Raw genomic sequence first — 24,406 nt, forward strand, 5'->3', positions numbered from 1 at the left:
CTATCAGCTCTCCCCACTGTGCATTCCTCTTTCCCCCACATCGTCAATCTAGCTCCCCTCTTTCACTTGAAACCCTTGCAGCTCTCCTCTTTAACACACCCAATTCACTTACCACTCCCCATGGACCGCCTCCCTCCAATGGGTCACTTTTTCACTCGGAACACTCCTTGGCGGGATTCGAACTCATGAACTCAGGACGCCAGCACTGCAAGGCGGAGCAGCTAACCACCGAGCCACCGCGCTACTGGACTAACTGACTGGACAAGACAATGTGCATCAAAAATATAATATACAAGCAATAATCTATCCAAACTATCCAGCTCAGCAATCAGTAGGGCAGCACATTGGCTAGCAACGAATTCTCAGTGGCTCAGCGGATCGCACTGCAGCTTTGTGGTAACTTAGTCCTGCGTTCGAAACCCACCAAGGCCAGCCATGAGCCGTTTGCGTCTTATCCTTGTCTTTGCGCAAAGCACCTGTCCAACCAGCGGACATTGAACTTCATTTTTAGCCCTTCACAATCTCAGATGTAGCTCCTGGACATGACCATATACATCAAAAAGACAATCTTAGACAAGCAAGAAACTGTCATAGCTAGACAGCTCAGGACAGGTAGACAAAGCAGATTACATCAGTAGGGCAGCACACGGGGAGGCTGGACCCGTACAGTCACTCGGTGGCTTAGCGGTTAGGGGAGCGGGTTTGCAAGGAATGGGTCACGGGTTCGAAACCCTTCAAGGCGTTTGGGTCTCTAGAAGTGTTTTTGCACAAACCATCAGACTTTGAACTTCATTTTTAGCCCTTCACAATCTCAGATGTAGCTCCTGGACATGACCATATACATCAAAAAGACAATCTTAGACAAGCAAGAAACTGTCATAGCTAGACAGCTCAGGACAGGTAGACAAAGCAGATTACATCAGTAGGGCAGCACACGGGGAGGCTGGACCCGTACAGGCACTCGGTGGCTTAGCGGTTAGGGGCGCGGGCTTGCAAAGAATAGGTCACGGGTTCGAAACCCCGCAAGGCGTTTGGGTCTCTAGAAGTGTTTTTGCACAAACCATCAGACTTTGAACTTTAATTTTTAGCCCTTCACAATCTCAGATGTAGCTCCTGGACATGACCATATACATCAAAAAGACAATCTTAGACAAGCAAGAAACTGTCATAGCTAGACGGCTCAGGACAGGTAGACAAAGCAGATTACATGAGTAGGGCAGCACACGGGGAGGCTGGACCCGTACAGGCACTCGGTGGCTTAGCGGTTAGGGGAGCGGGTTTGCAGGGAATGGATCACGGGTTCGAAACCCTTCAAGGCGTTTGGGTCTCTAGAAGCGTTTTTGCACAAACCATAAGACTTTGAACTTAATTTTTAACCCTTCACAATCTCTGATGTAGTTCCTGGACATGACCATATACATCAAAAAGACAATCTTAGACAAGCAAGAAACTGTCATAGCTAGACAGCTCAGGGCAGAGTGGGTCGGTAGGGAAGCAGACTACATCAGGAGGGCAACACACGGGCACACAAGGACAATGCGATGGCTGGGTGGCTCAGCGGATAGCACCGCAGCTTTTCGGCAGCCATGCCGGGGGTTCGAAACCCGCCAAGAGTTGTTTATCTGCTAGTAGTATATACTATCAGTGATGATTATTTCCTGCACGGCTGTAAACCGCCTGTCAACCCATCAGACTTTTAACTTTACTTTAAAGCAATGACAAACATTTGTCCAAACTATGCAGGTCAGGGCAGCACAGAAGAGTAATCAGCTAGCACGGTGGCTCAATGGTTAGCTGTGTGGCCTTACAACCTTGCAACCCGCTGGTGTCGTGGGTTCGAATCCCCCCCAGAGCAGATCGGTATGTTGGTGTTGATGCAGGGAAGCGTTCTGACTGCAAAAGAGGTCGATGATGCAATCCAGCGGACAGAGTCTAAAGAGTTCGGTGCCTTAGGGGGCGGCTTGAGTGAATGAGAATGCCATTGGGAGCAGCAGGTAAGATTGGGCGATCCATCGGGAGGAAGAAGGCCGGAAGAAGCTGGGGTTGAGACACGTGTGTAAGATAGGGGAGAGGTTCACCTCTGCTTGGGGAGCAGCCTGTGAGTTGGGGTAAGATAGCTGATAGGAGCTAGGGTTGGGGCATGGGTGTAAGGTGTGTGTGTGTGTGTGTTGGGGGGGAGCCTGTAAGATAGGGTGATCTGTAAGGGTCAGACGGTGGGCAGAGACCCTAGGAGCTAGGGTTGGAACATGAGAGAGAGGGCACAGCCTGTAAGATAGGGTGATCCATAAGGGTCAGGGACAGGGAAGAGACATAGCACTGAGGGACAGGATGAGATGGCAGGGGAGTGTTGGAGAGCAAAGTGAAAGTTGAACATGTACTCAATGTAAAACAGGCATACTCTATGACCCCTTCTCAGGCACATCTCCAACTTAGCCTCCTCCCCTGACTACAACTCCTCCTATTTTCCCTATCCACACTACACCCCTCCCTATTTGCCCTGCCCTATTCTCCCTCCAGACTATACCTCCCCCCCTACAACTCCTCCTATTTTCCCTATTGTTCTATCCACACTACACCCTATTTGCCCTGCCCTAACCTCCCACCAGACTATTTCTCTCCCCCCCTATAGTCCAGGCTAGGACTCCCGCTGCATTCTACCACACAGACTATGGCTCCCCCAACTCTGCGCACACTACGCCTCCCTCTATCACCCTTCCCTCTATCACCCTTCCCTCACTACACCCCTCCCTATTTGCCCTGCCCTAGCCTCCCTCTATCACCCTCCCCAGACTATGTCTCGCCTTCTTTTCCCTATCTGCTCTCCCCACACTGTGCCTTCCCCTTATTTTCCCTATCAGCTCTCCCCACTGTGCATTCCTCTTTCCCCCACATCGTCAATCTAGCTCCCCTCTTTCACTTGAAACCCTTGCAGCTCTCCTCTTTAACACACCCAATTCACTTACCACTCCCCATGGACCGCCTCCCTCGAATGGGTCACTTTTTCACTCGGAACACTCCTTGGCGGGATTCGAACTCATGAACTCAGGACGCCAGCACTGCAAGGCGGAGCAGCTAACCACCGAGCCACCGCGCTACTGGACTAACTGACTGGACAAGACAATGTGCATCAAAAATATAATATACAAGCAATAATCTATCCAAACTATCCAGCTCAGCAATCAGTAGGGCAGCACATTGGCTAGCAACGAATTCTCAGTGGCTCAGCGGATCGCACTGCAGCTTTGTGGTAACTTAGTCCTGCGTTCGAAACCCACCAAGGCCAGCCATGAGCCGTTTGCGTCTTATCCTTGTCTTTGCGCAAAGCACCTGTCCAACCAGCGGACATTGAACTTCATTTTTAGCCCTTCACAATCTCAGATGTAGCTCCTGGACATGACCATATACATCAAAAAGACAATCTTAGACAAGCAAGAAACTGTCATAGCTAGACAGCTCAGGACAGGTAGACAAAGCAGATTACATCAGTAGGGCAGCACACGGGGAGGCTGGACCCGTACAGTCACTCGGTGGCTTAGCGGTTAGGGGAGCGGGTTTGCAAGGAATGGGTCACGGGTTCGAAACCCTTCAAGGCGTTTGGGTCTCTAGAAGTGTTTTTGCACAAACCATCAGACTTTGAACTTCATTTTTAGCCCTTCACAATCTCAGATGTAGCTCCTGGACATGACCATATACATCAAAAAGACAATCTTAGACAAGCAAGAAACTGTCATAGCTAGACAGCTCAGGACAGGTAGACAAAGCAGATTACATCAGTAGGGCAGCACACGGGGAGGCTGGACCCGTACAGGCACTCGGTGGCTTAGCGGTTAGGGGCGCGGGCTTGCAAAGAATAGGTCACGGGTTCGAAACCCCGCAAGGCGTTTGGGTCTCTAGAAGTGTTTTTGCACAAACCATCAGACTTTGAACTTTAATTTTTAGCCCTTCACAATCTCAGATGTAGCTCCTGGACATGACCATATACATCAAAAAGACAATCTTAGACAAGCAAGAAACTGTCATAGCTAGACGGCTCAGGACAGGTAGACAAAGCAGATTACATGAGTAGGGCAGCACACGGGGAGGCTGGACCCGTACAGGCACTCGGTGGCTTAGCGGTTAGGGGAGCGGGTTTGCAGGGAATGGATCACGGGTTCGAAACCCTTCAAGGCGTTTGGGTCTCTAGAAGCGTTTTTGCACAAACCATAAGACTTTGAACTTAATTTTTAACCCTTCACAATCTCTGATGTAGTTCCTGGACATGACCATATACATCAAAAAGACAATCTTAGACAAGCAAGAAACTGTCATAGCTAGACAGCTCAGGGCAGAGTGGGTCGGTAGGGAAGCAGACTACATCAGGAGGGCAACACACGGGCACACAAGGACAATGCGATGGCTGGGTGGCTCAGCGGATAGCACCGCAGCTTTTCGGCAGCCATGCCGGGGGTTCGAAACCCGCCAAGAGTTGTTTATCTGCTAGTAGTATATACTATCAGTGATGATTATTTCCTGCACGGCTGTAAACCGCCTGTCAACCCATCAGACTTTTAACTTTACTTTAAAGCAATGACAAACATTTGTCCAAACTATGCAGGTCAGGGCAGCACAGAAGAGTAATCAGCTAGCACGGTGGCTCAATGGTTAGCTGTGTGGCCTTACAACCTTGCAACCCGCTGGTGTCGTGGGTTCGAATCCCCCCCAGAGCAGATCGGTATGTTGGTGTTGATGCAGGGAAGCGTTCTGACTGCAAAAGAGGTCGATGATGCAATCCAGCGGACAGAGTCTAAAGAGTTCGGTGCCTTAGGGGGCGGCTTGAGTGAATGAGAATGCCATTGGGAGCAGCAGGTAAGATTGGGCGATCCATCGGGAGGAAGAAGGCCGGAAGAAGCTGGGGTTGAGACACGTGTGTAAGATAGGGGAGAGGTTCACCTCTGCTTGGGGAGCAGCCTGTGAGTTGGGGTAAGATAGCTGATAGGAGCTAGGGTTGGGGCATGGGTGTAAGGTGTGTGTGTGTGTGTGTGTGTGTGTGTTGGGGGGGAGCCTGTAAGATAGGGTGATCTGTAAGGGTCAGACGGTGGGCAGAGACCCTAGGAGCTAGGGTTGGAACATGAGAGAGAGGGCACAGCCTGTAAGATAGGGTGATCCATAAGGGTCAGGGACAGGGAAGAGACATAGCACTGAGGGACAGGATGAGATGGCAGGGGAGTGTTGGAGAGCAAAGTGAAAGTTGAACATGTACTCAATGTAAAACAGGCATACTCTATGACCCCTTCTCAGGCACATCTCCAACTTAGCCTCCTCCCCTGACTACAACTCCTCCTATTTTCCCTATCCACACTACACCCCTCCCTATTTGCCCTGCCCTATTCTCCCTCCAGACTATACCTCCCCCCCTACAACTCCTCCTATTTTCCCTATTGTTCTATCCACACTACACCCTATTTGCCCTGCCCTAACCTCCCACCAGACTATTTCTCTCCCCCCCTATAGTCCAGGCTAGGACTCCCGCTGCATTCTACCACACAGACTATGGCTCCCCCAACTCTGCGCACACTACGCCTCCCTCTATCACCCTTCCCTCTATCACCCTTCCCTCACTACACCCCTCCCTATTTGCCCTGCCCTAGCCTCCCTCTATCACCCTCCCCAGACTATGTCTCGCCTTCTTTTCCCTATCTGCTCTCCCCACACTGTGCCTTCCCCTTATTTTCCCTATCAGCTCTCCCCACTGTGCATTCCTCTTTCCCCCACATCGTCAATCTAGCTCCCCTCTTTCACTTGAAACCCTTGCAGCTCTCCTCTTTAACACACCCAATTCACTTACCACTCCCCATGGACCGCCTCCCTCGAATGGGTCACTTTTTCACTCGGAACACTCCTTGGCGGGATTCGAACTCATGAACTCAGGACGCCAGCACTGCAAGGCGGAGCAGCTAACCACCGAGCCACCGCGCTACTGGACTAACTGACTGGACAAGACAATGTGCATCAAAAATATAATATACAAGCAATAATCTATCCAAACTATCCAGCTCAGCAATCAGTAGGGCAGCACATTGGCTAGCAACGAATTCTCAGTGGCTCAGCGGATCGCACTGCAGCTTTGTGGTAACTTAGTCCTGCGTTCGAAACCCACCAAGGCCAGCCATGAGCCGTTTGCGTCTTATCCTTGTCTTTGCGCAAAGCACCTGTCCAACCAGCGGACATTGAACTTCATTTTTAGCCCTTCACAATCTCAGATGTAGCTCCTGGACATGACCATATACATCAAAAAGACAATCTTAGACAAGCAAGAAACTGTCATAGCTAGACAGCTCAGGACAGGTAGACAAAGCAGATTACATCAGTAGGGCAGCACACGGGGAGGCTGGACCCGTACAGTCACTCGGTGGCTTAGCGGTTAGGGGAGCGGGTTTGCAAGGAATGGGTCACGGGTTCGAAACCCTTCAAGGCGTTTGGGTCTCTAGAAGTGTTTTTGCACAAACCATCAGACTTTGAACTTCATTTTTAGCCCTTCACAATCTCAGATGTAGCTCCTGGACATGACCATATACATCAAAAAGACAATCTTAGACAAGCAAGAAACTGTCATAGCTAGACAGCTCAGGACAGGTAGACAAAGCAGATTACATCAGTAGGGCAGCACACGGGGAGGCTGGACCCGTACAGGCACTCGGTGGCTTAGCGGTTAGGGGCGCGGGCTTGCAAAGAATAGGTCACGGGTTCGAAACCCCGCAAGGCGTTTGGGTCTCTAGAAGTGTTTTTGCACAAACCATCAGACTTTGAACTTTAATTTTTAGCCCTTCACAATCTCAGATGTAGCTCCTGGACATGACCATATACATCAAAAAGACAATCTTAGACAAGCAAGAAACTGTCATAGCTAGACGGCTCAGGACAGGTAGACAAAGCAGATTACATGAGTAGGGCAGCACACGGGGAGGCTGGACCCGTACAGGCACTCGGTGGCTTAGCGGTTAGGGGAGCGGGTTTGCAGGGAATGGATCACGGGTTCGAAACCCTTCAAGGCGTTTGGGTCTCTAGAAGCGTTTTTGCACAAACCATAAGACTTTGAACTTAATTTTTAACCCTTCACAATCTCTGATGTAGTTCCTGGACATGACCATATACATCAAAAAGACAATCTTAGACAAGCAAGAAACTGTCATAGCTAGACAGCTCAGGGCAGAGTGGGTCGGTAGGGAAGCAGACTACATCAGGAGGGCAACACACGGGCACACAAGGACAATGCGATGGCTGGGTGGCTCAGCGGATAGCACCGCAGCTTTTCGGCAGCCATGCCGGGGGTTCGAAACCCGCCAAGAGTTGTTTATCTGCTAGTAGTATATACTATCAGTGATGATTATTTCCTGCACGGCTGTAAACCGCCTGTCAACCCATCAGACTTTTAACTTTACTTTAAAGCAATGACAAACATTTGTCCAAACTATGCAGGTCAGGGCAGCACAGAAGAGTAATCAGCTAGCACGGTGGCTCAATGGTTAGCTGTGTGGCCTTACAACCTTGCAACCCGCTGGTGTCGTGGGTTCGAATCCCCCCCAGAGCAGATCGGTATGTTGGTGTTGATGCAGGGAAGCGTTCTGACTGCAAAAGAGGTCGATGATGCAATCCAGCGGACAGAGTCTAAAGAGTTTGGTGCCTTAGGGGGCGGCTTGAGTGAATGAGAATGCCATTGGGAGCAGCAGGTAAGATTGGGCGATCCATCGGGAGGAAGAAGGCCGGAAGAAGCTGGGGTTGAGACACGTGTGTAAGATAGGGGAGAGGTTCACCTCTGCTTGGGGAGCAGCCTGTGAGTTGGGGTAAGATAGCTGATAGGAGCTAGGTTTGGGGCATGGGTGTAAGGTGTGTGTGTGTGTGTGTGTGTGTGTGTGTGTGTGTGTGTGTGTGTGTGTGTGTGTGTTGGGGGGGAGCCTGTAAGATAGGGTGATCTGTAAGGGTCAGACGGTGGGCAGAGACCCTAGGAGCTAGGGTTGGAACATGAGAGAGAGGGCACAGCCTGTAAGATAGGGTGATCCATAAGGGTCAGGGACAGGGAAGAGACATAGCACTGAGGGACAGGATGAGATGGCAGGGGAGTGTTGGAGAGCAAAGTGAAAGTTGAACATGTACTCAATGTAAAACAGGCATACTCTATGACCCCTTCTCAGGCACATCTCCAACTTAGCCTCCTCCCCTGACTACAACTCCTCCTATTTTCCCTATCCACACTACACCCCTCCCTATTTGCCCTGCCCTATTCTCCCTCCAGACTATACCTCCCCCCCTACAACTCCTCCTATTTTCCCTATTGTTCTATCCACACTACACCCTATTTGCCCTGCCCTAACCTCCCACCAGACTATTTCTCTCCCCCCCTATAGTCCAGGCTAGGACTCCCGCTGCATTCTACCACACAGACTATGGCTCCCCCAACTCTGCGCACACTACGCCTCCCTCTATCACCCTTCCCTCTATCACCCTTCCCTCACTACACCCCTCCCTATTTGCCCTGCCCTAGCCTCCCTCTATCACCCTCCCCAGACTATGTCTCGCCTTCTTTTCCCTATCTGCTCTCCCCACACTGTGCCTTCCCCTTATTTTCCCTATCAGCTCTCCCCACTGTGCATTCCTCTTTCCCCCACATCGTCAATCTAGCTCCCCTCTTTCACTTGAAACCCTTGCAGCTCTCCTCTTTAACACACCCAATTCACTTACCACTCCCCATGGACCGCCTCCCTCCAATGGGTCACTTTTTCACTCGGAACACTCCTTGGCGGGATTCGAACTCATGAACTCAGGACGCCAGCACTGCAAGGCGGAGCAGCTAACCACCGAGCCACCGCGCTACTGGACTAACTGACTGGACAAGACAATGTGCATCAAAAATATAATATACAAGCAATAATCTATCCAAACTATCCAGCTCAGCAATCAGTAGGGCAGCACATTGGCTAGCAACGAATTCTCAGTGGCTCAGCGGATCGCACTGCAGCTTTGTGGTAACTTAGTCCTGCGTTCGAAACCCACCAAGGCCAGCCATGAGCCGTTTGCGTCTTATCCTTGTCTTTGCGCAAAGCACCTGTCCAACCAGCGGACATTGAACTTCATTTTTAGCCCTTCACAATCTCAGATGTAGCTCCTGGACATGACCATATACATCAAAAAGACAATCTTAGACAAGCAAGAAACTGTCATAGCTAGACAGCTCAGGACAGGTAGACAAAGCAGATTACATCAGTAGGGCAGCACACGGGGAGGCTGGACCCGTACAGTCACTCGGTGGCTTAGCGGTTAGGGGAGCGGGTTTGCAAGGAATGGGTCACGGGTTCGAAACCCTTCAAGGCGTTTGGGTCTCTAGAAGTGTTTTTGCACAAACCATCAGACTTTGAACTTCATTTTTAGCCCTTCACAATCTCAGATGTAGCTCCTGGACATGACCATATACATCAAAAAGACAATCTTAGACAAGCAAGAAACTGTCATAGCTAGACAGCTCAGGACAGGTAGACAAAGCAGATTACATCAGTAGGGCAGCACACGGGGAGGCTGGACCCGTACAGGCACTCGGTGGCTTAGCGGTTAGGGGCGCGGGCTTGCAAAGAATAGGTCACGGGTTCGAAACCCCGCAAGGCGTTTGGGTCTCTAGAAGTGTTTTTGCACAAACCATCAGACTTTGAACTTTAATTTTTAGCCCTTCACAATCTCAGATGTAGCTCCTGGACATGACCATATACATCAAAAAGACAATCTTAGACAAGCAAGAAACTGTCATAGCTAGACGGCTCAGGACAGGTAGACAAAGCAGATTACATGAGTAGGGCAGCACACGGGGAGGCTGGACCCGTACAGGCACTCGGTGGCTTAGCGGTTAGGGGAGCGGGTTTGCAGGGAATGGATCACGGGTTCGAAACCCTTCAAGGCGTTTGGGTCTCTAGAAGCGTTTTTGCACAAACCATAAGACTTTGAACTTAATTTTTAACCCTTCACAATCTCTGATGTAGTTCCTGGACATGACCATATACATCAAAAAGACAATCTTAGACAAGCAAGAAACTGTCATAGCTAGACAGCTCAGGGCAGAGTGGGTCGGTAGGGAAGCAGACTACATCAGGAGGGCAACACACGGGCACACAAGGACAATGCGATGGCTGGGTGGCTCAGCGGATAGCACCGCAGCTTTTCGGCAGCCATGCCGGGGGTTCGAAACCCGCCAAGAGTTGTTTATCTGCTAGTAGTATATACTATCAGTGATGATTATTTCCTGCACGGCTGTAAACCGCCTGTCAACCCATCAGACTTTTAACTTTACTTTAAAGCAATGACAAACATTTGTCCAAACTATGCAGGTCAGGGCAGCACAGAAGAGTAATCAGCTAGCACGGTGGCTCAATGGTTAGCTGTGTGGCCTTACAACCTTGCAACCCGCTGGTGTCGTGGGTTCGAATCCCCCCCAGAGCAGATCGGTATGTTGGTGTTGATGCAGGGAAGCGTTCTGACTGCAAAAGAGGTCGATGATGCAATCCAGCGGACAGAGTCTAAAGAGTTCGGTGCCTTAGGGGGCGGCTTGAGTGAATGAGAATGCCATTGGGAGCAGCAGGTAAGATTGGGCGATCCATCGGGAGGAAGAAGGCCGGAAGAAGCTGGGGTTGAGACACGTGTGTAAGATAGGGGAGAGGTTCACCTCTGCTTGGGGAGCAGCCTGTGAGTTGGGGTAAGATAGCTGATAGGAGCTAGGGTTGGGGCATGGGTGTAAGGTGTGTGTGTGTGTGTGTGTGTGTGTGTGTGTGTTGGGGGGGAGCCTGTAAGATAGGGTGATCTGTAAGGGTCAGACGGTGGGCAGAGACCCTAGGAGCTAGGGTTGGAACATGAGAGAGAGGGCACAGCCTGTAAGATAGGGTGATCCATAAGGGTCAGGGACAGGGAAGAGAGATAGCACTGAGGGACAGGATGAGATGGCAGGGGAGTGTTGGAGAGCAAAGTGAAAGTTGAACATGTACTCAATGTAAAACAGGCATACTCTATGACCCCTTCTCAGGCACATCTCCAACTTAGCCTCCTCCCCTGACTACAACTCCTCCTATTTTCCCTATCCACACTACACCCCTCCCTATTTGCCCTGCCCTATTCTCCCTCCAGACTATACCTCCCCCCCTACAACTCCTCCTATTTTCCCTATTGTTCTATCCACACTACACCCTATTTGCCCTGCCCTAACCTCCCACCAGACTATTTCTCTCCCCCCCTATAGTCCAGGCTAGGACTCCCGCTGCATTCTACCACACAGACTATGGCTCCCCCAACTCTGCGCACACTACGCCTCCCTCTATCACCCTTCCCTCTATCACCCTTCCCTCACTACACCCCTCCCTATTTGCCCTGCCCTAGCCTCCCTCTATCACCCTCCCCAGACTATGTCTCGCCTTCTTTTCCCTATCTGCTCTCCCCACACTGTGCCTTCCCCTTATTTTCCCTATCAGCTCTCCCCACTGTGCATTCCTCTTTCCCCCACATCGTCAATCTAGCTCCCCTCTTTCACTTGAAACCCTTGCAGCTCTCCTCTTTAACACACCCAATTCACTTACCACTCCCCATGGACCGCCTCCCTCGAATGGGTCACTTTTTCACTCGGAACACTCCTTGGCGGGATTCGAACTCATGAACTCAGGACGCCAGCACTGCAAGGCGGAGCAGCTAACCACCGAGCCACCGCGCTACTGGACTAACTGCCTGGACAAGACAATGTGCATCAAAAATATAATATACAAGCAATAATCTATCCAAACTATCCAGCTCAGCAATCAGTAGGGCAGCACATTGGCTAGCAACGAATTCTCAGTGGCTCAGCGGATCGCACTGCAGCTTTGTGGTAACTTAGTCCTGCGTTCGAAACCCACCAAGGCCAGCCATGAGCCGTTTGCGTCTTATCCTTGTCTTTGCGCAAAGCACCTGTCCAACCAGCGGACATTGAACTTCATTTTTAGCCCTTCACAATCTCAGATGTAGCTCCTGGACATGACCATATACATCAAAAAGACAATCTTAGACAAGCAAGAAACTGTCATAGCTAGACAGCTCAGGACAGGTAGACAAAGCAGATTACATCAGTAGGGCAGCACACGGGGAGGCTGGACCCGTACAGTCACTCGGTGGCTTAGCGGTTAGGGGAGCGGGTTTGCAAGGAATGGGTCACGGGTTCGAAACCCTTCAAGGCGTTTGGGTCTCTAGAAGTGTTTTTGCACAAACCATCAGACTTTGAACTTCATTTTTAGCCCTTCACAATCTCAGATGTAGCTCCTGGACATGACCATATACATCAAAAAGACAATCTTAGACAAGCAAGAAACTGTCATAGCTAGACAGCTCAGGACAGGTAGACAAAGCAGATTACATCAGTAGGGCAGCACACGGGGAGGCTGGACCCGTACAGGCACTCGGTGGCTTAGCGGTTAGGGGCGCGGGCTTGCAAAGAATAGGTCACGGGTTCGAAACCCCGCAAGGCGTTTGGGTCTCTAGAAGTGTTTTTGCACAAACCATCAGACTTTGAACTTTAATTTTTAGCCCTTCACAATCTCAGATGTAGCTCCTGGACATGACCATATACATCAAAAAGACAATCTTAGACAAGCAAGAAACTGTCATAGCTAGACGGCTCAGGACAGGTAGACAAAGCAGATTACATGAGTAGGGCAGCACACGGGGAGGCTGGACCCGTACAGGCACTCGGTGGCTTAGCGGTTAGGGGAGCGGGTTTGCAGGGAATGGATCACGGGTTCGAAACCCTTCAAGGCGTTTGGGTCTCTAGAAGCGTTTTTGCACAAACCATAAGACTTTGAACTTAATTTTTAACCCTTCACAATCTCTGATGTAGTTCCTGGACATGACCATATACATCAAAAAGACAATCTTAGACAAGCAAGAAACTGTCATAGCTAGACAGCTCAGGGCAGAGTGGGTCGGTAGGGAAGCAGACTACATCAGGAGGGCAACACACGGGCACACAAGGACAATGCGATGGCTGGGTGGCTCAGCGGATAGCACCGCAGCTTTTCGGCAGCCATGCCGGGGGTTCGAAACCCGCCAAGAGTTGTTTATCTGCTAGTAGTATATACTATCAGTGATGATTATTTCCTGCACGGCTGTAAACCGCCTGTCAACCCATCAGACTTTTAACTTTACTTTAAAGCAATGACAAACATTTGTCCAAACTATGCAGGTCAGGGCAGCACAGAAGAGTAATCAGCTAGCACGGTGGCTCAATGGTTAGCTGTGTGGCCTTACAACCTTGCAACCCGCTGGTGTCGTGGGTTCGAATCCCCCCCAGAGCAGATCGGTATGTTGGTGTTGATGCAGGGAAGCGTTCTGACTGCAAAAGAGGTCGATGATGCAATCCAGCGGACAGAGTCTAAAGAGTTCGGTGCCTTAGGGGGCGGCTTGAGTGAATGAGAATGCCATTGGGAGCAGCAGGTAAGATTGGGCGATCCATCGGGAGGAAGAAGGCCGGAAGAAGCTGGGGTTGAGACACGTGTGTAAGATAGGGGAGAGGTTCACCTCTGCTTGGGGAGCAGCCTGTGAGTTGGGGTAAGATAGCTGATAGGAGCTAGGGTTGGGGCATGGGTGTAAGGTGTGTGTGTGTGTGTGTGTGTGTGTGTTGGGGGGGAGCCTGTAAGATAGGGTGATCTGTAAGGGTCAGACGGTGGGCAGAGACCCTAGGAGCTAGGGTTGGAACATGAGAGAGAGGGCACAGCCTGTAAGATAGGGTGATCCATAAGGGTCAGGGACAGGGAAGAGACATAGCACTGAGGGACAGGATGAGATGGCAGGGGAGTGTTGGAGAGCAAAGTGAAAGTTGAACATGTACTCAATGTAAAACAGGCATACTCTATGACCCCTTCTCAGGCACATCTCCAACTTAGCCTCCTCCCCTGACTACAACTCCTCCTATTTTCCCTATCCACACTACACCCCTCCCTATTTGCCCTGCCCTATTCTCCCTCCAGACTATACCTCCCCCCCTACAACTCCTCCTATTTTCCCTATTGTTCTATCCACACTACACCCTATTTGCCCTGCCCTAACCTCCCACCAGACTATTTCTCTCCCCCCCTATAGTCCAGGCTAGGACTCCCGCTGCATTCTACCACACAGACTATGGCTCCCCCAACTCTGCGCACACTACGCCTCCCTCTATCACCCTTCCCTCTATCACCCTTCCCTCACTACACCCCTCCCTATTTGCCCTGCCCTAGCCTCCCTCTATCACCCTCCCCAGACTATGTCTCGCCTTCTTTTCCCTATCTGCTCTCCCCACACTGTGCCTTCCCCTTATTTTCCCTATCAGCTCTCCCCACTGTGCATTCCTCTTTCCCCCACATCGTCAATCTAGCTCCCCTCTTTCACTTGAAACCCTTGCAGCTCTCCTCTTTAACACACCCAATTCACTTACCACTCCCCATGGACCGCCTCCCTCGAATGGGTCACTTTTTCACTCGGAACACTCCTTGGCGGGATTCGAACTCATGAACTCAGGACGCCAGCACTGCAAGGCGGAGCAGCTAACCACCGAGCCACCGCGCTACTGGACTAACTGACTGGACAAGACAATGTGCATCAAAAATATAATATACAAGCAATAATCTATCCAAACTATCCAGCTCAGCAATCAGTAGGGCAGCACATTGGCTAGCAACGAATTCTCAGTGGCTCAGCGGATCGCACTGCAGCTTTGTGGTAACTTAGTCCTGCGTTCGAAACCCACCAAGGCCAGCCATGAGCCGTTTGCGTCTTATCCTTGTCTTTGCGCAAAGCACCTGTCCAACCAGCGGACATTGAACTTCATTTTTAGCCCTTCACAATCTCAGATGTAGCTCCTGGACATGACCATATACATCAAAAAGACAATCTTAGACAAGCAAGAAACTGTCATAGCTAGACAGCTCAGGACAGGTAGACAAAGCAGATTACATCAGTAGGGCAGCACACGGGGAGGCTGGACCCGTACAGTCACTCGGTGGCTTAGCGGTTAGGGGAGCGGGTTTGCAAGGAATGGGTCACGGGTTCGAAACCCTTCAAGGCGTTTGGGTCTCTAGAAGTGTTTTTGCACAAACCATCAGACTTTGAACTTCATTTTTAGCCCTTCACAATCTCAGATGTAGCTCCTGGACATGACCATATACATCAAAAAGACAATCTTAGACAAGCAAGAAACTGTCATAGCTAGACAGCTCAGGACAGGTAGACAAAGCAGATTACATCAGTAGGGCAGCACACGGGGAGGCTGGACCCGTACAGGCACTCGGTGGCTTAGCGGTTAGGGGCGCGGGCTTGCAAAGAATAGGTCACGGGTTCGAAACCCCGCAAGGCGTTTGGGTCTCTAGAAGTGTTTTTGCACAAACCATCAGACTTTGAACTTTAATTTTTAGCCCTTCACAATCTCAGATGTAGCTCCTGGACATGACCATATACATCAAAAAGACAATCTTAGACAAGCAAGAAACTGTCATAGCTAGACGGCTCAGGACAGGTAGACAAAGCAGATTACATGAGTAGGGCAGCACACGGGGAGGCTGGACCCGTACAGGCACTCGGTGGCTTAGCGGTTAGGGGAGCGGGTTTGCAGGGAATGGATCACGGGTTCGAAACCCTTCAAGGCGTTTGGGTCTCTAGAAGCGTTTTTGCACAAACCATAAGACTTTGAACTTAATTTTTAACCCTTCACAATCTCTGATGTAGTTCCTGGACATGACCATATACATCAAAAAGACAATCTTAGACAAGCAAGAAACTGTCATAGCTAGACAGCTCAGGGCAGAGTGGGTCGGTAGGGAAGCAGACTACATCAGGAGGGCAACACACGGGCACACAAGGACAATGCGATGGCTGGGTGGCTCAGCGGATAGCACCGCAGCTTTTCGGCAGCCATGCCGGGGGTTCGAAACCCGCCAAGAGTTGTTTATCTGCTAGTAGTATATACTATCAGTGATGATTATTTCCTGCACGGCTGTAAACCGCCTGTCAACCCATCAGACTTTTAACTTTACTTTAAAGCAATGACAAACATTTGTCCAAACTATGCAGGTCAGGGCAGCACAGAAGAGTAATCAGCTAGCACGGTGGCTCAATGGTTAGCTGTGTGGCCTTACAACCTTGCAACCCGCTGGTGTCGTGGGTTCGAATCCCCCCCAGAGCAGATCGGTATGTTGGTGTTGATGCAGGGAAGCGTTCTGACTGCAAAAGAGGTCGATGATGCAATCCAGCGGACAGAGTCTAAAGAGTTTGGTGCCTTAGGGGGCGGCTTGAGTGAATGAGAATGCCATTGGGAGCAGCAGGTAAGATTGGGCGATCCATCGGGAGGAAGAAGGCCGGAAGAAGCTGGGGTTGAGACACGTGTGTAAGATAGGGGAGAGGTTCACCTCTGCTTGGGGAGCAGCCTGTGAGTTGGGGTAAGATAGCTGATAGGAGCTAGGTTTGGGGCATGGGTGTAAGGTGTGTGTGTGTGTGTGTGTGTGTGTGTGTGTGTGTGTGTGTGTGTGTGTGTGTGTGTGTGTTGGGGGGGAGCCTGTAAGATAGGGTGATCTGTAAGGGTCAGACGGTGGGCAGAGACCCTAGGAGCTAGGGTTGGAACATGAGAGAGAGGGCACAGCCTGTAAGATAGGGTGATCCATAAGGGTCAGGGACAGGGAAGAGACATAGCACTGAGGGACAGGATGAGATGGCAGGGGAGTGTTGGAGAGCAAAGTGAAAGTTGAACATGTACTCAATGTAAAACAGGCATACTCTATGACCCCTTCTCAGGCACATCTCCAACTTAGCCTCCTCCCCTGACTACAACTCCTCCTATTTTCCCTATCCACACTACACCCCTCCCTATTTGCCCTGCCCTATTCTCCCTCCAGACTATACCTCCCCCCCTACAACTCCTCCTATTTTCCCTATTGTTCTATCCACACTACACCCTATTTGCCCTGCCCTAACCTCCCACCAGACTATTTCTCTCCCCCCCTATAGTCCAGGCTAGGACTCCCGCTGCATTCTACCACACAGACTATGGCTCCCCCAACTCTGCGCACACTACGCCTCCCTCTATCACCCTTCCCTCTATCACCCTTCCCTCACTACACCCCTCCCTATTTGCCCTGCCCTAGCCTCCCTCTATCACCCTCCCCAGACTATGTCTCGCCTTCTTTTCCCTATCTGCTCTCCCCACACTGTGCCTTCCCCTTATTTTCCCTATCAGCTCTCCCCACTGTGCATTCCTCTTTCCCCCACATCGTCAATCTAGCTCCCCTCTTTCACTTGAAACCCTTGCAGCTCTCCTCTTTAACACACCCAATTCACTTACCACTCCCCATGGACCGCCTCCCTCGAATGGGTCACTTTTTCACTCGGAACACTCCTTGGCGGGATTCGAACTCATGAACTCAGGACGCCAGCACTGCAAGGCGGAGCAGCTAACCACCGAGCCACCGCGCTACTGGACTAACTGACTGGACAAGACAATGTGCATCAAAAATATAATATACAAGCAATAATCTATCCAAACTATCCAGCTCAGCAATCAGTAGGGCAGCACATTGGCTAGCAACGAATTCTCAGTGGCTCAGCGGATCGCACTGCAGCTTTGTGGTAACTTAGTCCTGCGTTCGAAACCCACCAAGGCCAGCCATGAGCCGTTTGCGTCTTATCCTTGTCTTTGCGCAAAGCACCTGTCCAACCAGCGGACATTGAACTTCATTTTTAGCCCTTCACAATCTCAGATGTAGCTCCTGGACATGACCATATACATCAAAAAGACAATCTTAGACAAGCAAGAAACTGTCATAGCTAGACAGCTCAGGACAGGTAGACAAAGCAGATTACATCAGTAGGGCAGCACACGGGGAGGCTGGACCCGTACAGTCACTCGGTGGCTTAGCGGTTAGGGGAGCGGGTTTGCAAGGAATGGGTCACGGGTTCGAAACCCTTCAAGGCGTTTGGGTCTCTAGAAGTGTTTTTGCACAAACCATCAGACTTTGAACTTCATTTTTAGCCCTTCACAATCTCAGATGTAGCTCCTGGACATGACCATATACATCAAAAAGACAATCTTAGACAAGCAAGAAACTGTCATAGCTAGACAGCTCAGGACAGGTAGACAAAGCAGATTACATCAGTAGGGCAGCACACGGGGAGGCTGGACCCGTACAGGCACTCGGTGGCTTAGCGGTTAGGGGCGCGGGCTTGCAAAGAATAGGTCACGGGTTCGAAACCCCGCAAGGCGTTTGGGTCTCTAGAAGTGTTTTTGCACAAACCATCAGACTTTGAACTTTAATTTTTAGCCCTTCACAATCTCAGATGTAGCTCCTGGACATGACCATATACATCAAAAAGACAATCTTAGACAAGCAAGAAACTGTCATAGCTAGACGGCTCAGGACAGGTAGACAAAGCAGATTACATGAGTAGGGCAGCACACGGGGAGGCTGGACCCGTACAGGCACTCGGTGGCTTAGCGGTTAGGGGAGCGGGTTTGCAGGGAATGGATCACGGGTTCGAAACCCTTCAAGGCGTTTGGGTCTCTAGAAGCGTTTTTGCACAAACCATAAGACTTTGAACTTAATTTTTAACCCTTCACAATCTCTGATGTAGTTCCTGGACATGACCATATACATCAAAAAGACAATCTTAGACAAGCAAGAAACTGTCATAGCTAGACAGCTCAGGGCAGAGTGGGTCGGTAGGGAAGCAGACTACATCAGGAGGGCAACACACGGGCACACAAGGACAATGCGATGGCTGGGTGGCTCAGCGGATAGCACCGCAGCTTTTCGGCAGCCATGCCGGGGGTTCGAAACCCGCCAAGAGTTGTTTATCTGCTAGTAGTATATACTATCAGTGATGATTATTTCCTGCACGGCTGTAAACCGCCTGTCAACCCATCAGACTTTTAACTTTACTTTAAAGCAATGACAAACATTTGTCCAAACTATGCAGGTCAGGGCAGCACAGAAGAGTAATCAGCTAGCACGGTGGCTCAATGGTTAGCTGTGTGGCCTTACAACCTTGCAACCCGCTGGTGTCGTGGGTTCGAATCCCCCCCAGAGCAGATCGGTATGTTGGTGTTGATGCAGGGAAGCGTTCTGACTGCAAAAGAGGTCGATGATGCAATCCAGCGGACAGAGTCTAAAGAGTTCGGTGCCTTAGGGGGCGGCTTGAGTGAATGAGAATGCCATTGGGAGCAGCAGGTAAGATTGGGCGATCCATCGGGAGGAAGAAGGCCGGAAGAAGCTGGGGTTGAGACACGTGTGTAAGATAGGGGAGAGGTTCACCTCTGCTTGGGGAGCAGCCTGTGAGTTGGGGTAAGATAGCTGATAGGAGCTAGGGTTGGGGCATGGGTGTAAGGTGTGTGTGTGTGTGTGTGTGTGTGTGTGTTGGGGGGGAGCCTGTAAGATAGGGTGATCTGTAAGGGTCAGACGGTGGGCAGAGACCCTAGGAGCTAGGGTTGGAACATGAGAGAGAGGGCACAGCCTGTAAGATAGGGTGATCCATAAGGGTCAGGGACAGGGAAGAGACATAGCACTGAGGGACAGGATGAGATGGCAGGGGAGTGTTGGAGAGCAAAGTGAAAGTTGAACATGTACTCAATGTAAAACAGGCATACTCTATGACCCCTTCTCAGGCACATCTCCAACTTAGCCTCCTCCCCTGACTACAACTCCTCCTATTTTCCCTATCCACACTACACCCCTCCCTATTTGCCCTGCCCTATTCTCCCTCCAGACTATACCTCCCCCCCTACAACTCCTCCTATTTTCCCTATTGTTCTATCCACACTACACCCTATTTGCCCTGCCCTAACCTCCCACCAGACTATTTCTCTCCCCCCCTATAGTCCAGGCTAGGACTCCCGCTGCATTCTACCACACAGACTATGGCTCCCCCAACTCTGCGCACACTACGCCTCCCTCTATCACCCTTCCCTCTATCACCCTTCCCTCACTACACCCCTCCCTATTTGCCCTGCCCTAGCCTCCCTCTATCACCCTCCCCAGACTATGTCTCGCCTTCTTTTCCCTATCTGCTCTCCCCACACTGTGCCTTCCCCTTATTTTCCCTATCAGCTCTCCCCACTGTGCATTCCTCTTTCCCCCACATCGTCAATCTAGCTCCCCTCTTTCACTTGAAACCCTTGCAGCTCTCCTCTTTAACACACCCAATTCACTTACCACTCCCCATGGACCGCCTCCCTCGAATGGGTCACTTTTTCACTCGGAACACTCCTTGGCGGGATTCGAACTCATGAACTCAGGACGCCAGCACTGCAAGGCGGAGCAGCTAACCACCGAGCCACCGCGCTACTGGACTAACTGACTGGACAAGACAATGTGCATCAAAAATATAATATACAAGCAATAATCTATCCAAACTATCCAGCTCAGCAATCAGTAGGGCAGCACATTGGCTAGCAACGAATTCTCAGTGGCTCAGCGGATCGCACTGCAGCTTTGTGGTAACTTAGTCCTGCGTTCAAAACCCACCAAGGCCAGCCATGAGCCGTTTGCGTCTTATCCTTGTCTTTGCGCAAAGCACCTGTCCAACCAGCGGACATTGAACTTCATTTTTAGCCCTTCACAATCTCAGATGTAGCTCCTGGACATGACCATATACATCAAAAAGACAATCTTAGACAAGCAAGAAACTGTCATAGCTAGACAGCTCAGGACAGGTAGACAAAGCAGATTACATCAGTAGGGCAGCACACGGGGAGGCTGGACCCGTACAGTCACTCGGTGGCTTAGCGGTTAGGGGAGCGGGTTTGCAAGGAATGGGTCACGGGTTCGAAACCCTTCAAGGCGTTTGGGTCTCTAGAAGTGTTTTTGCACAAACCATCAGACTTTGAACTTCATTTTTAGCCCTTCACAATCTCAGATGTAGCTCCTGGACATGACCATATACATCAAAAAGACAATCTTAGACAAGCAAGAAACTGTCATAGCTAGACAGCTCAGGACAGGTAGACAAAGCAGATTACATCAGTAGGGCAGCACACGGGGAGGCTGGACCCGTACAGGCACTCGGTGGCTTAGCGGTTAGGGGCGCGGGCTTGCAAAGAATAGGTCACGGGTTCGAAACCCCGCAAGGCGTTTGGGTCTCTAGAAGTGTTTTTGCACAAACCATCAGACTTTGAACTTTAATTTTTAGCCCTTCACAATCTCAGATGTAGCTCCTGGACATGACCATATACATCAAAAAGACAATCTTAGACAAGCAAGAAACTGTCATAGCTAGACGGCTCAGGACAGGTAGACAAAGCAGATTACATGAGTAGGGCAGCACACGGGGAGGCTGGACCCGTACAGGCACTCGGTGGCTTAGCGGTTAGGGGAGCGGGTTTGCAGGGAATGGATCACGGGTTCGAAACCCTTCAAGGCGTTTGGGTCTCTAGAAGCGTTTTTGCACAAACCATAAGACTTTGAACTTAATTTTTAACCCTTCACAATCTCTGATGTAGTTCCTGGACATGACCATATACATCAAAAAGACAATCTTAGACAAGCAAGAAACTGTCATAGCTAGACAGCTCAGGGCAGAGTGGGTCGGTAGGGAAGCAGACTACATCAGGAGGGCAACACACGGGCACACAAGGACAATGCGATGGCTGGGTGGCTCAGCGGATAGCACCGCAGCTTTTCGGCAGCCATGCCGGGGGTTCGAAACCCGCCAAGAGTTGTTTATCTGCTAGTAGTATATACTATCAGTGATGATTATTTCCTGCACGGCTGTAAACCGCCTGTCAACCCATCAGACTTTTAACTTTACTTTAAAGCAATGACAAACATTTGTCCAAACTATGCAGGTCAGGGCAGCACAGAAGAGTAATCAGCTAGCACGGTGGCTCAATGGTTAGCTGTGTGGCCTTACAACCTTGCAACCCGCTGGTGTCGTGGGTTCGAATCCCCCCCAGAGCAGATCGGTATGTTGGTGTTGATGCAGGGAAGCGTTCTGACTGCAAAAGAGGTCGATGATGCAATCCAGCGGACAGAGTCTAAAGAGTTCGGTGCCTTAGGGGGCGGCTTGAGTGAATGAGAATGCCATTGGGAGCAGCAGGTAAGATTGGGCGATCCATCGGGAGGAAGAAGGCCGGAAGAAGCTGGGGTTGAGACACGTGTGTAAGATAGGGGAGAGGTTCACCTCTGCTTGGGGAGCAGCCTGTGAGTTGGGGTAAGATAGCTGATAGGAGCTAGGGTTGGGGCATGGGTGTAAGGTGTGTGTGTGTGTGTGTGTGTGTGTGTGTGTTGGGGGGGAGCCTGTAAGATAGGGTGATCTGTAAGGGTCAGACGGTGGGCAGAGACCCTAGGAGCTAGGGTTGGAACATGAGAGAGAGGGCACAGCCTGTAAGATAGGGTGATCCATAAGGGTCAGGGACAGGGAAGAGACATAGCACTGAGGGACAGGATGAGATGGCAGGGGAGTGTTGGAGAGCAAAGTGAAAGTTGAACATGTACTCAATGTAAAACAGGCATACTCTATGACCCCTTCTCAGGCACATCTCCAACTTAGCCTCCTCCCCTGACTACAACTCCTCCTATTTTCCCTATCCACACTACACCCCTCCCTATTTGCCCTGCCCTATTCTCCCTCCAGACTATACCTCCCCCCCTACAACTCCTCCTATTTTCCCTATTGTTCTATCCACACTACACCCTATTTGCCCTGCCCTAACCTCCCACCAGACTATTTCTCTCCCCCCCTATAGTCCAGGCTAGGACTCCCGCTGCATTCTACCACACAGACTATGGCTCCCCCAACTCTGCGCACACTACGCCTCCCTCTATCACCCTTCCCTCTATCACCCTTCCCTCACTACACCCCTCCCTATTTGCCCTGCCCTAGCCTCCCTCTATCACCCTCCCCAGACTATGTCTCGCCTTCTTTTCCCTATCTGCTCTCCCCACACTGTGCCTTCCCCTTATTTTCCCTATCAGCTCTCCCCACTGTGCATTCCTCTTTCCCCCACATCGTCAATCTAGCTCCCCTCTTTCACTTGAAACCCTTGCAGCTCTCCTCTTTAACACACCCAATTCACTTACCACTCCCCATGGACCGCCTCCCTCGAATGGGTCACTTTTTCACTCGGAACACTCCTTGGCGGGATTCGAACTCATGAACTCAGGACGCCAGCACTGCAAGGCGGAGCAGCTAACCACCGAGCCACCGCGCTACTGGACTAACTGACTGGACAAGACAATGTGCATCAAAAATATAATATACAAGCAATAATCTATCCAAACTATCCAGCTCAGCAATCAGTAGGGCAGCACATTGGCTAGCAACGAATTCTCAGTGGCTCAGCGGATCGCACTGCAGCTTTGTGGTAACTTAGTCCTGCGTTCGAAACCCACCAAGGCCAGCCATGAGCCGTTTGCGTCTTATCCTTGTCTTTGCGCAAAGCACCTGTCCAACCAGCGGACATTGAACTTCATTTTTAGCCCTTCACAATCTCAGATGTAGCTCCTGGACATGACCATATACATCAAAAAGACAATCTTAGACAAGCAAGAAACTGTCATAGCTAGACAGCTCAGGACAGGTAGACAAAGCAGATTACATCAGTAGGGCAGCACACGGGGAGGCTGGACCCGTACAGTCACTCGGTGGCTTAGCGGTTAGGGGAGCGGGTTTGCAAGGAATGGGTCACGGGTTCGAAACCCTTCAAGGCGTTTGGGTCTCTAGAAGTGTTTTTGCACAAACCATCAGACTTTGAACTTCATTTTTAGCCCTTCACAATCTCAGATGTAGCTCCTGGACATGACCATATACATCAAAAAGACAATCTTAGACAAGCAAGAAACTGTCATAGCTAGACAGCTCAGGACAGGTAGACAAAGCAGATTACATCAGTAGGGCAGCACACGGGGAGGCTGGACCCGTACAGGCACTCGGTGGCTTAGCGGTTAGGGGCGCGGGCTTGCAAAGAATAGGTCACGGGTTCGAAACCCCGCAAGGCGTTTGGGTCTCTAGAAGTGTTTTTGCACAAACCATCAGACTTTGAACTTTAATTTTTAGCCCTTCACAATCTCAGATGTAGCTCCTGGACATGACCATATACATCAAAAAGACAATCTTAGACAAGCAAGAAACTGTCATAGCTAGACGGCTCAGGACAGGTAGACAAAGCAGATTACATGAGTAGGGCAGCACACGGGGAGGCTGGACCCGTACAGGCACTCGGTGGCTTAGCGGTTAGGGGAGCGGGTTTGCAGGGAATGGATCACGGGTTCGAAACCCTTCAAGGCGTTTGGGTCTCTAGAAGCGTTTTTGCACAAACCATAAGACTTTGAACTTAATTTTTAACCCTTCACAATCTCTGATGTAGTTCCTGGACATGACCATATACATCAAAAAGACAATCTTAGACAAGCAAGAAACT

This window comes from Leptodactylus fuscus, chromosome 3 (assembly GCF_031893055.1).
Source record: "Leptodactylus fuscus isolate aLepFus1 chromosome 3, aLepFus1.hap2, whole genome shotgun sequence".
In the NCBI taxonomy this organism is placed as follows: Eukaryota; Metazoa; Chordata; class Amphibia; order Anura; family Leptodactylidae; genus Leptodactylus; species Leptodactylus fuscus.